The following is a 13,606-nucleotide window of genomic DNA, read 5'->3' as shown; positions in this document are numbered from 1 at the left end:
GAGATAGGAGGCTGCGAATGTTCTTGGTTTGCTTGTTTAGAGGCATAAATTTTAATTGCCTCTGTCTTTCTAAGTCTAAAAATACAAGTTCGTGTGTGTGTGGCATAGGTAATGGCCAAGGAGGAGGCACTCAGAGTACTAAGGGTATACAGTATTTAAGTCTCTAAGGGTTGCAGATCTAGATGTAAACACTCCTAGATTACTGTTTTGCTGCGAATATACATATAGATGTTTTCCAGTCTGGCATTTCTTTTTCTCGCTGTAGTCAAGAAGAAAGTTCCTTGTTGTGTTTAGCCACCATCTTTGATTGTTATTGCAAAAGAGTATCTCAAAATATAGGTACAAAGATTAAAAAAAATACATTTAATTATGTTACTGTTTGGATAATGAGTTTTGTTATACCTTGTAATTGCAGTGAATCTTAACAAAGTCATCAATTTTCATAGAAATTATTGTTTCATGTGATATTTTTATTTTGGGATCTATATATAATGTGATATAAAATATTTTTGTGTATATATAATAAAGGTTGAAAAGCATTGAGGCCTTCAGGAGAATTCTAATTAAAACAAAGAAACTGTTCTTGTATCATTTGAATTGCCTTAAAAGCTCCAGTATGGCTTTATTCTTTCGCCGTATATGTGAATTCTCTTTTAAGATGGGTTTTTAAGTTTGGGCTTGCTCTGGAATATTTTGTGGCCTGCCCCTCTTTCCATTTTGTGTAGGTTAGTGGTTGGGTTGGCTGGTTTGTTTGCTTTTGGTAAGTCAGGGGCATATCTACCTTTGCTGTAAATGTGTGAGATGCAGTCCATGCTTGGTTGATTTTAAGACATATTTTTGTCAGGAGGAAGCGTACCTGCTTTATCTACAAAGATGGTATGTAACGTGCTGGCATCATCCACTTGTTTGAAGGAAAAGTGTGAGCAGGCATGACTTAGCTGTCTTGGTTCACGTGAGGCAGCCTCAGACTTGCTGCTTGGATGCTGCCTGATATCTCTGCTCCTTTTCAGCAGGTTTGGTGCTTCTAGGAATCATTGTATCAACTATAATGTGCGTTTGCATCAGCTGAATAATGTGTACAGTAAGCCCAGAGCTTGCTAAGAAGTGCTGGGTTTACTGCATATGGGCTGCACTGGCACGTAAGTCCCATGTGTCCTAATTGCGTCAGGTTTACTGGTGCATGTGCATGCTGTGTGGCTTGTGGGCAGGAAGCTCAACGCTTCTGAGCAGCATGGCTTACTTTCACGTCCCGTGCAGTATATGTGTGCATCTTTCTCCCTGCAAATCACAGTGTGGAAATACAGCACTTCAGCATTTTGCGGTCCCATGTAGTCTATTATACTAAGAAAAGAATGCCTGTTGCATGCTTGGCTTCCACTGAATGTTTCAATAATATGCTTTATTTAAGATGAGTTATCCCCAATGCTTGGGAAAAGGATAGCAAACTACAGAAATTCATTAAAGGAAAAATCATGCTCTCTGTCCTAGTTTCTTGCACCTTCTGCAGGGGTATATTGACATGGGGTTTGGGACTTTGGAGGTGCAGAAAGCATAGGAAAGACTGATGTTTGTGTTTTCTGATAGATTTCTGTTCTTCACTTCCCATTTTTAATTTCTGTATATGTACCTATTTTTTTTTTTCCTTTCTATATATGCCAGTGAAATAAAAGCAGTTTCTTTTCATGCTGCCCATGTGAGGCAAATCTTGCCTAACTGGTCTTATTCCTTAAAGGGAAGGGGTTCTTACCTTCATAAGATAAATTATTGAATAGGAAATGCATTTATGAAGAGCCAACATGGAAAAATAAAAAATCCAAAAGCATCCATAAGCTGCAGCTTGTTTATTTGTTTTGGCAGCAACAGAACAAAGTGCAATGAATACTAAAAATTACTAGTTTAGTATGTGTATCCTTTACTGGGCACAGTCTGATTGTTACAAGTCAGAGATAATTTTTTTTTGATTGAATCCAGTGCCAGCATAATATCTAAGTTCAAAGATGCACTACATAAAAATGTTTTATGGATGTTGTCTTCAAAATCTGCCAACTTCTTTTCTGTTGTTTTCAGTTTTATTGGTATAACAATGGAATGATTTGAATTGCGTTTGTGTTTTTCTCCCTGTTGTTCAAATTTTCATTTTAATTTACAAGTCTGAGGCTTGAAGATGAGAGCCTAATGAATGCTTTTAAAAATAAACCTTCTTCTTTAAACATGTTATGCTTCGTGTTTTGAATTTATAACACAAGCCTTAATGAATAGTTTCGTAGTTACTCTCATCCTAGAATTTATGAGCTGTCCTATTTACAAGTTTTACCTATACAATGGAAAGATAATTCTTGTTTACCTTAAATGAAAAGAACTGTTCTTGTTAACAAGCTTAAACTACTGATTAGGGCTAATATAGGAATAAATACAATGTCAAACCTTTTAAGAGTTCCCAGTCTGAAGGTGCAATATTTAGTTTCTCGGCCTTTTCCTCACTGAATTCCAGGTAAGAATCCAGACTGTTGTGTTTTGATATCTCAAGAACATACCAAGTAAATAAAATTTGTTTAGGAAAAAAAGTGACCTATAGGTCCCTTCCTCAGAGGAACTAATTTCCTATGTTGGCAGAATTCCTATGTTGGTGCCCATGTAGCATTGGTCCTTATTGCAAGGCTTCAGATAGATTGCAGAAGTATAAAAGAACCCTGATTATTTCATGTATGTATGTATGTGCGTGTGTGAGAGAGAGGGAGAGGGGGAGATGTTTTTTCCATGATTAACTTTGTTTAAAAAATTAGTAGAACTAGCAGTATTTGCTTTATTTTGAGTGCACATTAATGTAATTTAATCAGGAAGGAAAGAAAACCTGGGACCAGAATTTGATGTTATTTACCTGAATATAAATTGGAATATCTCCATTTAGTTTAACAGAATTTTTTCAATTTGTGTCAAAATGACAAAAATCAGAATCTGACATGAGTGCTCTATCTCATAATTTGTGCATATAAAAAGGAGAAATAAAGCCAGATTTAGCCAGATTTTTTTTTTTTTTTTTTTTTTTTTTTTTTTGAGAGCAAACTGAGGCCAGAGGGGAGAGGCAAATCGGTCTGCTCTGGAGGTCTCGTCATGCTACTCCAAAGCTACATCTGATGAGACTAAAGGAGCTCCCTCTCTCAAACCCAGGGCTCACTCTTGTGTATGAGGTTGCTGGGTACAATAGAAGGCATTTGGAGAGGACGAGTAGAAACCTGAGAGGGCTTTTTGTCAGCTCTGTTCAGACTACTCAGTTTCCATGGGGAAAAAAGATGCTGAGCTTTGCAGATGGGGGTTGACTCAAAGGAATGCCTATGTGTTTTTTCCCCTTCATTCATGTTGTTATTATCCTAGATGTTGCTGGGACCAATACAGTGTATTTTGCGGTACAGTGTAGAGTCAACTTTCTGTCAGAGACAGGTAACTTCTATACTTTGTGTTGAAAGGGTGTATCATTGGGTAGATTTCTTTCAGGAGTAAGGGGAAGCATGTAGGTAGAAGTATTATATTAGACCAATGAATACAGATGGAAAAGTAGGCAAACTTTCAGGCACACAAGCCTTTATTCATGTCCACTTCTGATAGCAAGCAAGAGAATTAAATTATACTTGAAATGGAAAAAAAAATCTTTGACATTTATGTTTAAATGTTGCATGGCAGTGCAGAAGTGCAAGGAGTGTGTCTAATTTTGGGGTCAAATAATACTTTATGCATTTCTTGCAAGCACTCAAAGGTCAGTAGTCCTGTAATTATAGAATTTTGGATGAAATCTAATCTAACTGACAGTGCTGAAAAAACTTGAATTGATGTCAGCATGGCCATGGTTTCATCTTGATGTTTATTTTTTAATTATTTTTTCATCCTTGTAAATTATTTTTCTAAGCTCAGTGGTATCTGTTTTGGGAGAAGAGACCTACTTTGCATAATATTTAAGTTTTGTTTGAATAAAACACCTAGTTAGCACAGAGAGAGAGAGAGGATGGTATATTCCCTGAAATAAAACTGCAGATGGATTTTTTTTTTTAATATAAAAGAAGATGTTCTGAGTGTTGGAATTGTCTAAACCATCAGAATTGCCAAGCTTAAATAATTACATAATTTCACACTTTCCAGTGAAGTCAGACTCTGATTAAGACGTTGACAGCCCGAGAGAGTCTGCTGTTTGACAGTGATGTCTGTATTTCCTAAATTTGTAGAAACTGAATCTTGAAAAACAGATTGAAGTTTAAATCATTTACTTTGAATGAGAACCCTCACTGACAAGTGAAGAATATTCTTTTTCTTAAGGTTTGAAAACTTTAAATGCTTAGATACTTCAGCTTTTCCACTTCCAGCTAGCATACATTTTGCTGATTCCAGGTCTTCTCACTGTTTTGGTCCTCCCTGTCTGTTAGTATGTTTGATGTTCATATTTCTTTTTTATTCCTTCTTGCTTGCTGTGCTTTTCTTCTTCCTTTTCTTAAACAATAGATGATATGGTAATATGAACTCTAATAGGAAAAAGGCATTGTTTAACTCAGTTGGGGTACCACTAATCCAGTCACCAAATGTAACCATAACACAGCATGCATTTTAATTATTAAATATAATGGAAACTTTGCATTTTAAATCTAGAGCTATAAACCACTTGTTTGAAAATGCACAGTTCAGCACTAAGATTTTAGCTTATAGTGAATTACAGGACAGTATTCTTTGATCAGTTATTATAAGTTGAATATCAGTAGCATTTAGTGCTCATGTTAATTTTGAGAATACATATAGGAGTCACTGCAGGTCAAAGTGAAGCTCACTCCTATTTATTTTTAATCATTCAGTAGGCTGGTTGGATAAAGCAATGCAAAAATTATATAGATAATAGAGAAGTTCCAATCATTCCAAGTAAGGATAACTTAAAGGAATATTTTTAAGACTCATAATCCCTCTAATTCTAGTACTTCATAAAGTATGCTTTATTATTAAATGCCATCTTGTTGAGGTTTCTCTTTTATATATTTATTTTCTTGGGAAGTTCTACAAAGTGGCCCTAAGGCACTTTCAGTGTCTTTCCACTAAATAACACCTGAAGGGCAGAACAAATAGTATGTGTCTGCTCATGTCAGGTCAATACATGCTTTTTCTAATGAATATATGTTTTTCTACAAATTCTAATATAAATAATCCTAATGGCTACCCATTATCTTTTTAACATTAAAAAAAAAAGAAGAAAACTACTCTTGGAGTGAATGTGCATTTTACTGCATTATCATGAAAACTTTTTAATCCAATGTGCATGTGATGTACAGGCTTGCAGCTCTGCTCTCTTCCCAGAAGTAGGGACGTAACATTATTGAGCAGCTCCAGTAGCCTTAGAGGGCATCACTGTCTCCAAAATGACTTTAATTTCCTAAACGGAAGTAGAGACCTTACTGTTGTGTTTTTTTTTTTAAATTTTGTTTTGCTTTATATTTTAATTCTCCAAGACTGATGAGATTAGTGACTTGATATTCTAAGGGACTAGGTAAGGTGGTTCAGTTTTTACTCTGTTGGCTGTTGCAGCTCACTCCGACTTCTTTTTCTTCTCTCTCTGTTTACTGAATGTAAGATACAAGTGCCTAATTCAGGACTCCAGACCCCACTTTGTGATCCAGACATTTAAAGGTTGGCATTGAAATGCTCAGTAGTGCTTGAATGTCCTGGTCGATCTAGACTTAAGTTATTTGGAGCTATTGAATTTTGGAAATGGAGTACAGATTTTTCTTCCAGAGTAGCACCCTAACCACTAAAACATTCTCATTGTCTAGTTTGTCCTTCATTTTTCCTTCATCTTTTTCCTTTTGGGGATCTGTCATAAATGCCATAAATTGATAACCGATTTTACAGTCGCAGGCTTTGCTGTTGAGTCTGATTGTTTTAAGGATACTCTTGTCATCGAGCACCAACTTTCTCAGTCTTTCTCTTGCTACTCAGTATTCATCTGTACGGCCAGTCGAATTATGATATCAAACCGGGTTTTACCCATGTCCATTAGATCCTTAAAATGCGTACTTCATAGGTTTTTTGCTCATGTACCCTTTTGTGAGTGTGTGGCGGGAGGCTATGTAGGTATTACCTTTCTATTTCATTTTTTTCTTTATACATATCTCAGAAATAGCCTCTGCTCTGTGTGTGTGCCATTATTTTCATAAAATCATCTTCTCTTCCTAGCTATTATTGAAATTTACCTAATTATCCTTGCTTATTTTATCTTGGGAATTCTATTCCTTTAAATGTGAAAGGATAGTCTGAACCTGTCCTTCCAATGTCAGTAGTTTTTCATCTCTTCCTTTGTTCAAGTTGCCAGTTGTAGGATGTGGAAGAAATCAATCTGGGTCAATAATTTTTATTTCCAGTTTTTTGTGGTTTTACTTTTGCCAAAGGAAAACTAGCCATTACTTGCATCTGCATGAATTACATGAGAGAATTCCCTAGTTTTTCTTAGAAGCACAATAAATGCCATGCTGGATAAAGCCATCAGTTCAACAATAACCAAGGAAGGAGCAGGAGCCCACTTGGAGGATGATGATAATGGAGTTAGTTTATGCTTCTGCCTATCCTCTACACGTTTTCCTCCTACATGTAGGTAATGCAAGCATTGATAGATATGTACTGATCTTTTCCATTTTTTAAGTCATTGGTCTTAATGATGTTTTGTATTACTCACATGCTGCATTAAAAGAAAAGTAGGTGTAAAATCATATAGACATAAAATATGAATTCAGTTTAGTATTAGAATGAGTTTAAACCTAGAAAGCTTTAGCAAGAAAGCATTGGCTTTAAGGCAGTTTTCTGAAGCTTTTGCTACAAAACACCACCTTTGGAACCATGTCCACCTCTGAACCTAAGGGATGGGTTGTAAACTGCTTGCATTAGCCTCACAGCCCATAGTTAAGAGAATTGCTAAGAGAGCGCCTTTTCTGATGAATGAATTTTAAATTATGGGCTGTGACAAAGGCTAAATTGGAGCCCATGGCCTTGGCCTCCTCTGAATGGAGGAGGGCGGCTTCACCAGGGGCAGCTGTGAGCATCTCTGAACTTGAACACTTTTCTGGGCTCCCTTGCGCTCTTAAAACTAGCAACTGCAGCCAGTCACCAAGCATAGCTTGCTTTGGTGCCTACCAGCTTCACCAACTAACCAGCTATACTGGGAGAACCAAACCAGAAGTTTGTTCCCTGGCTACCTCTTTCTATTCCTTTCAGACCTCAAAATGGGGAGCCTTGAAAATTAGGGTACAGGATACTCTTGTGCTTTTTGCTGCGATGAAGGAGAAAGCTGAAAATAAGGTATTGGTAGGTTGAAATAGCCCAGTTTAAAGCCCAGCTATTAAGGTCATGTTCATTTGTCTTGCTGTTGCCTTATTTTCTGGTTTGTTTTGGAAACTACCTTCCTCTGAATTAATTTTTTTTTAAGTTATTTTCCATGCTATATTAAATAAAGGCCTTTTTATATCCTTTAATTCTTTAGAGTCCATCAAATTGGAAGTTTTTTTCTCTGCCTTTATTTTTCTGCTGCAGGTGTCATCACACTACATGTTCTCTGATCTTCAGTTCCCAAATTCTCAACTTTTAGGTCTGCAACTGAGAAAAGCCCTTTTCACATGCCATTTTGTCCATTGTTTATTTTTAAGGTGTGCTGGCTTCTTGCTTTTCCCTCACCGCAAAGGAAACGTGAATTTGACAGATTTTTTTGCTGACAAATTTTAATGCCTCTTGCCTTTCTTCCTTATTCGCTTTAAATCCCTTAAGCTTAGTCTTATGGATGACTCCCGGAGTTCACAGTGGGATAAGGAGGTTTCCACCCATAGTTTGCCAACCCGACTCCAGCCCAGGTCAGTGGTGGCCGAAAGCCGGTATCGCGCGTCGGTTCGGCGGCCTCCATGTGGCGCGGTGGCCACTGGGCGGGCTGCGGCTGGGCCTGCGCACAGGTGGCGCCCGGCTCCTCTGGTTTTCGTACCGCAAACAGTGCCTCTTGCGGCGGCGGTGGCAGCGTGAGCAGGGGCGGACTGGAAGCGGGAAGGAAAAGATGACCGTGGGGGCAGGCGAGGCCAGTGGTGGCCATTGGGAGGGCGGTTGGGTGCCCCGCCCTATCCCACCCCGCCTGTGTCCTCGTGCCTCTGTGGAGGAAATGGCGGCTTCTCCCTGCGCGGAGGTGCCCCGGCGCCTGCCCTGGGCTCTTCGGGAGATGGCTGCCGCTCCCTGGGAGCGTTGGTGGCGGAAGGACGCGGGCCGAATCACCAGGACTGAGCGTACGGCCCTCGTCTCCTCATTGCAGTGGCTGAGCATTGAAGGCTTTTCATCTGAGCGCTTCTCTCACGTTCCTCTCTTGCCTTCCTCCTGGAGCAGATTTATTTTATTTTATTTTATTTTTAATTTGTAAAAGGAAGAGTATACCAACTCTAAGTATGAAGTGAACTTTTACAGCCGAGTTGTAAATCCCCCCAAACTAAGGGGTTTATAATGGAAATGCTTCAGGGGGAGGGGGCGCTATAATACATATGTAACCTTTTTTCCCTCTCTTTAGTGAATAGACCGTTTAAACTAAATTAAGTAAAGGATATAAATTCTGTTGTTTCAGTTTTTAATATTTCATGGCTGATTTTATAGATAAAAATTACATTTAACAATAAATATGAAGAAGAATTTATACAGCCTGTTCTAGTTTGATATGGAACAGCAAATCCCATTTCTCTGTAGCTGTAAAGAAAATTCATTATAATGTCTTTGGTTGTAAGAGATGTCTTCATTGTGATTAGTTACACTGATAATAAAACAACCTTTTAACAAATGGCACAAGATACATGGGATCTCATGTGTCTGCCTTTTAATAGCATTAAATTTGTGCGTTTCCTACCTTTATTCTGGAGTCCTTTTTTATTTTTTTAATTGCGCACTTTTAAAATCTGCAAGTTATTAAGAATAGTCTAATATGGCTTAATTTTTCTTTTAAAATGTTCTAGAGAAGGCATTATTAATGTGGCTAATCATTCTTAATTGTTGAGTTCTCTAAAATAAAAAAGCTAATTTTAATTACAAGAATGTGTTTTTATGCCATTTTGTTCATTTGTGAATAACAAATTGTGGGGATAAAATAATAAAATTTGGTTATCTGACATTACTTTCTAGGATCATTTTTAAGCATCTAAAGAAATTTCTTGACTTTCAAATGTGCTGTTCCCAGTGACTTCAGTTGGATTTAAAAGTTTGTGGGTATTGCTTCAGTTATTTAAAACAGATATTTGTACTAGGATGCCTACTTAGCAGTTAAGAGTCCAAGTGTAGGCTTTTTTGTGAGGAGAATTTTGTGAAGAATTCATCACCATTAAAGGGGTATTTCTTTCTTTTTTTCTTTTGTAGGTGCTTCTGAGAATACTTCGATCTCCTTAGCACACTAGTGCGGAATGAGTTTGATGAGAAAAGTATGATGGTTGTTCTAATAAGAACTCTTGCATATTTATATTGTCATGATCTGTGCTGTTACAAAGGTTTTAACAAGTAAAATCTCATGTATTTTTTAGTGTGATGGAAATAACATCAGGTATCAGGCTCTGGAAAAATGGTGCATATGCTACAAAATCATATTTTATTATATTTTAATTGTAAAGTAGAACTACAGAGCAACAGAAGTGAATTCCTTTCCTGATTCAGGTAAAAAGTGAGAGAATTTGGTGCTTTAGAATGAGGAAGGCTGTAGAGATGACAAAACTGAACTTGTGTTTGAATATCAAATATTTATGGAATTTACCAGAAAGTGAAGATCTGAATCATATTGCTTGGAAAAGTAGGATATAATGACTTAGTGTTCTGGAAAACTTAAAATGGACCTAAAGTAGTACACTTAATGCTGGGTTTCACTTTAAAACATTTATAAACAAAATGTTCTTGTTGATCTGTAAGCTTTAATTTTAGATGCTCTCTTTTTCATTGTTTATTACAGCTAAAAAAGAAGTCCTGTAGCACTTCTTAAAAGCATTTTCACAGAATGAATACCAGGAAAATGGCTATTGATGACAGAAACACAGGACTAAATACTCCTTTTATCACCTCAGGGAAAGATAGGCTTTACCTGTATTCTCTCATTTAGGAAGCAGCCTGTTCAGCTGTCTGCTTTCTCTGTTGATAGTGCACCATCAGAGAAATTAGCTCTGTTTGTAATTTGGGCTGGTGTAGCTCCACTGTACAGTAAGCTGAGAGTGTAGAGCCAAGATGCTGCCTCATCCAGAATGGGCAAAAACTGACTTTGCATGCTGCCTATACTCCCTTGTTATAAATTGTGACACAGGTAGCCCGTAAAGGGTGAACTTGTGGCCCTTCAGATTCTTGTGGAGTTTGAACCGAATGATAGCCTACTTAGTAGTATGTCATTTTTTCTAAGGAAGTGTTGCACCAGCTGTAACTCTTTATTCTACTTCAGTCTCCATGTACTTGCCATTGTTGCATAATGTTTTCTTTGTTCATTAAAACATTGATCTCAGGAAAGTTTGTAAGATTGATTTTTAACTCAGTGCTTTTCAGGGAATTAGTAGTATTTTTAGCAATAACACTCTCCCAACACATTCCCAAGTGAGATAAATATATAGAGGAAATTTAAAGGCAGCATATGTAAGTTCTCTGACCCAACTCCTGAGGACTCCTTGCAGGGAAAGAAACAGTGTGGTTCTGCTGTGTGCCTTTGTGCTATGTATAGCACCTCTGTTGGAAAGTATGCTGCAGTCTGTTGGACTGCTTTGGGCTGCTTGCGCAGGAAGGATTTTGGGAGGAGGTGACGGAGCCTGGGGTAGTTGAAATCCCTGGTACGTGGTTTTTCTTCTTGCAGAGGAGGAAAGCTACAGGTGATATTCTGGATATTTCAGCTTTAAGTTAGAATAACTCTCATGTAATAGTTCTGCTGTTGCCTCTAGGCTTGGGGGAGAGGAGAAGAATCTGTTTACCTTGGAGTCTAATATTTCTCAGTGAGCTGTTTGATACTTGGGGGCACTGATTGAAGGTGTAGTTTTGTGATGTCAACTGAAGAACATGCACTGTAATCCTGTGTAGCTGTTGCATGATATACTTCAAAATATCAAGAAGAGTTTATACTAGATATTCAGGTGACAGAAAACTAATAGGCCAGCAAAGCCTAGGTACAGCAAAATGAAGCTGCATAACTTTTGCAGATGCTGAAGAAATGGTCTGGTCCCCAATGCAACTGCTTTTGACACTGCCCTGCGTGCACAGTTCCGTCAGGAGAAATGAAAATTTTAATTGCCAGTTGAGTCCTTACTCAGGAATGCACTCGAGCACATGTGCCTACCTGCAAGCCTAGGAGGAATCCTTCTGAAACTATCCACGTGCTTAAGTGTATTGCTAGTTCTGGAGGATAACTAAATTTCAGGGACTGATTTAAGTATGCACAGAATTTGTTGCACTTGTTGAAACAAATAGCTGTAGGGGAAAATAGATACTATTGATGAGTGCTGGCATTTGAAACATGCATGGTATTCTAAAAGCATCGGTATTGTGAATCCTTTGAACAAAGGGTAAATGGGGTTTTACAGGTGACGGTGGTGTCAGCAAGGGGCTGTCTCTTCTCCTCTTCAGTTCTCTTCTGTTTCACTGGTTAGTGTTTGTCTTGGGGAGATTTGATTTCACTGTGCAGGCCGCACTGCAAGGTGGATGCTGGTATTGCATCCCCCAGCTCATCTTTCCCAGGTGTATAGAGCACCTTACTGTAGCACTGCCTCCTCCCTCGCTCTCCTTCTCTGTCTATCTGCTGACCAAAAGCACGCTTTGCTAGGGAGAGAGAGGAGCACGGTCGGCTTTTGACTTTTCTTCTCTCTACTGCTGGAGCAAAGATGCCTTGTAGACACACGGCCTGGTGCTGGGGGTGGGGCTGAGGACAGGGAAGAGAAGGGGTGCCATACTGTGCAGAGACTAACAGCAGCTCATGACTAGTATCACAGATACCACAGAAGGGAGTAATAATTTTTGTATCATCTCATATTGCCTATGCTTGGAATCATGCTGCCACTGTACCTTACGTATGCCTCCTATTGCTTTCCTATATTTGTTTCTGTCTGTTGACACAAACTGATGGAAATTAGAATAAAATTCAGTGGTAATCCCCTGAACTTTTCACAGAGCTAAAGTGCATAGCTATACCACGTGTTTGGTGACTTGGACTGAAATGTGGGTTTGTTCACTTCAAAGCAAGTAACAATCATTATGGAGGAAGCCAAGCTTTGCACAGCTGTCCATGGTTTAAGTCTTAGGGACGATCATCAAAGGTTATCAGGGAAAAAAATGCCATACCAGTTGCGGAGGAGATGGCAGTACTATTGTGTATGCTTGCAGGTATTATAAGAAACTTAAGGAAAAAAGGTGTGATTTGGTATGCAGCTTTTCCACTATGTGTTAATGGTTTATCCCCTGAGAGCTGTGTACCGCTATCCTATTTTTATACTATTTCTAATGACAGATACTAATTTCTTCTTGTTTAGAGATACAGTGATACAAAGAAATGAATCTCTTCTTTCAGGCTGCTACTTAAGTTTATTGGAGGCCTAATGCTGACAGGGATTAGGGACAGCATGTATAGTACAGAACCCCCTGAGTACAGGGAGATGAGAAACAGCCCTTTGCTTTATGCTTCTTCCTCCCTCACTCTCTGCCTTATTTGAGCAACTCGGTTAGAAAATCAAGACTGAAAAGATAATCTGGGTTTCATGCATCTTACAGGATTGAGTTGAAATACTTTCAATATGTTCAGCTCTATTGTACAGAAAAGTAAGTTTTATATTAGGAACTAATAGTTAACATCGTTGAATAGGTCTACGTATATTAATACTGATAATGTGGTGATTTCACATATGCATATATGTAAGGATATATATCCTAGATGAGAAATATGTCAGTTATCATTTCTGTGGATGCGCTTACCAAAGAAACATGTAAAACACTTTTGTTTGAACTGCTCTTTCTCAGATGAAATACAGTGAGCCATGACTTCCCTGTGCTGGAAGTGGCCACCAGGTGTCATCAGAATGCTTTTATTTTTATTATTTTTTCCATTTCCTTTAAAAGTGTAGGGAGGCTTTGTATTTTTCTTTGGAAACTTTAAGATACAGTAGGGAGGCTTTGTATTTTTCTTTGGAAACTTTGTTAAGATATAGATAATCCTAACTGCTTATGCTACCTGTTCAGTGAAAAACTCATGCAGCTGTTTCCAGCTACAATACTTTAATAGGCTAGTGATAAGAGGAAAGCAGGAAACACAGTAAAACTGAGATGTGTGGCATATGCACACAAATTATTATATGTATTCTTTGCTCTAGTCATTTAAAAGATGGGGATAAAGGCAGTAACCTAAATCATGTGGGCCTAGTTTATATTAGTAGAATGTCATTACAGAACAACAAGCAAGGCAATTAAAGTGTGTAGTCAGAAAATATTAATATTTAAAACATGTTAGATTCCCTTTTCTTTCTACCTTATTCCATCCTGCCTCCTTTTTATGCCCCTTCTACAGTTTTGGTGTCCTAACGCCACATAGAACTTATTTGGGGTTTTATTTATTTATTTATTGCTATTTAATTTA

At 38.0% G+C, this 13,606-nt stretch overlaps 1 protein-coding gene across 4 annotated transcripts in view; it reads left to right on the top strand.

Annotated features, from left to right (window-relative positions):
• The window catches only part of ZNF407 (zinc finger protein 407), a 348,080-nt gene that overhangs the window by 4,472 nt on the left and 330,002 nt on the right, over positions 1 to 13,606 (top strand). The window contains exon 2 of one of the 4 annotated variants that reach the window (XM_026100710.2): positions 9,388 to 9,449. The exons of the other annotated variants lie outside the window; for them this stretch is intronic. The gene's annotated coding sequence lies outside the window, so the exon portion shown is untranslated. The remainder of the gene's footprint in view (positions 1 to 9,387; positions 9,450 to 13,606) is intronic. 4 annotated transcript variants of the gene reach the window in all.

This window comes from Dromaius novaehollandiae, chromosome 2 (assembly GCF_036370855.1).
Source record: "Dromaius novaehollandiae isolate bDroNov1 chromosome 2, bDroNov1.hap1, whole genome shotgun sequence".
In the NCBI taxonomy this organism is placed as follows: Eukaryota; Metazoa; Chordata; class Aves; order Casuariiformes; family Dromaiidae; genus Dromaius; species Dromaius novaehollandiae.
The sequence above is the reverse complement of the archived record's forward strand: the minus strand, read 5'-3'. Positions and strand labels throughout refer to the sequence as shown.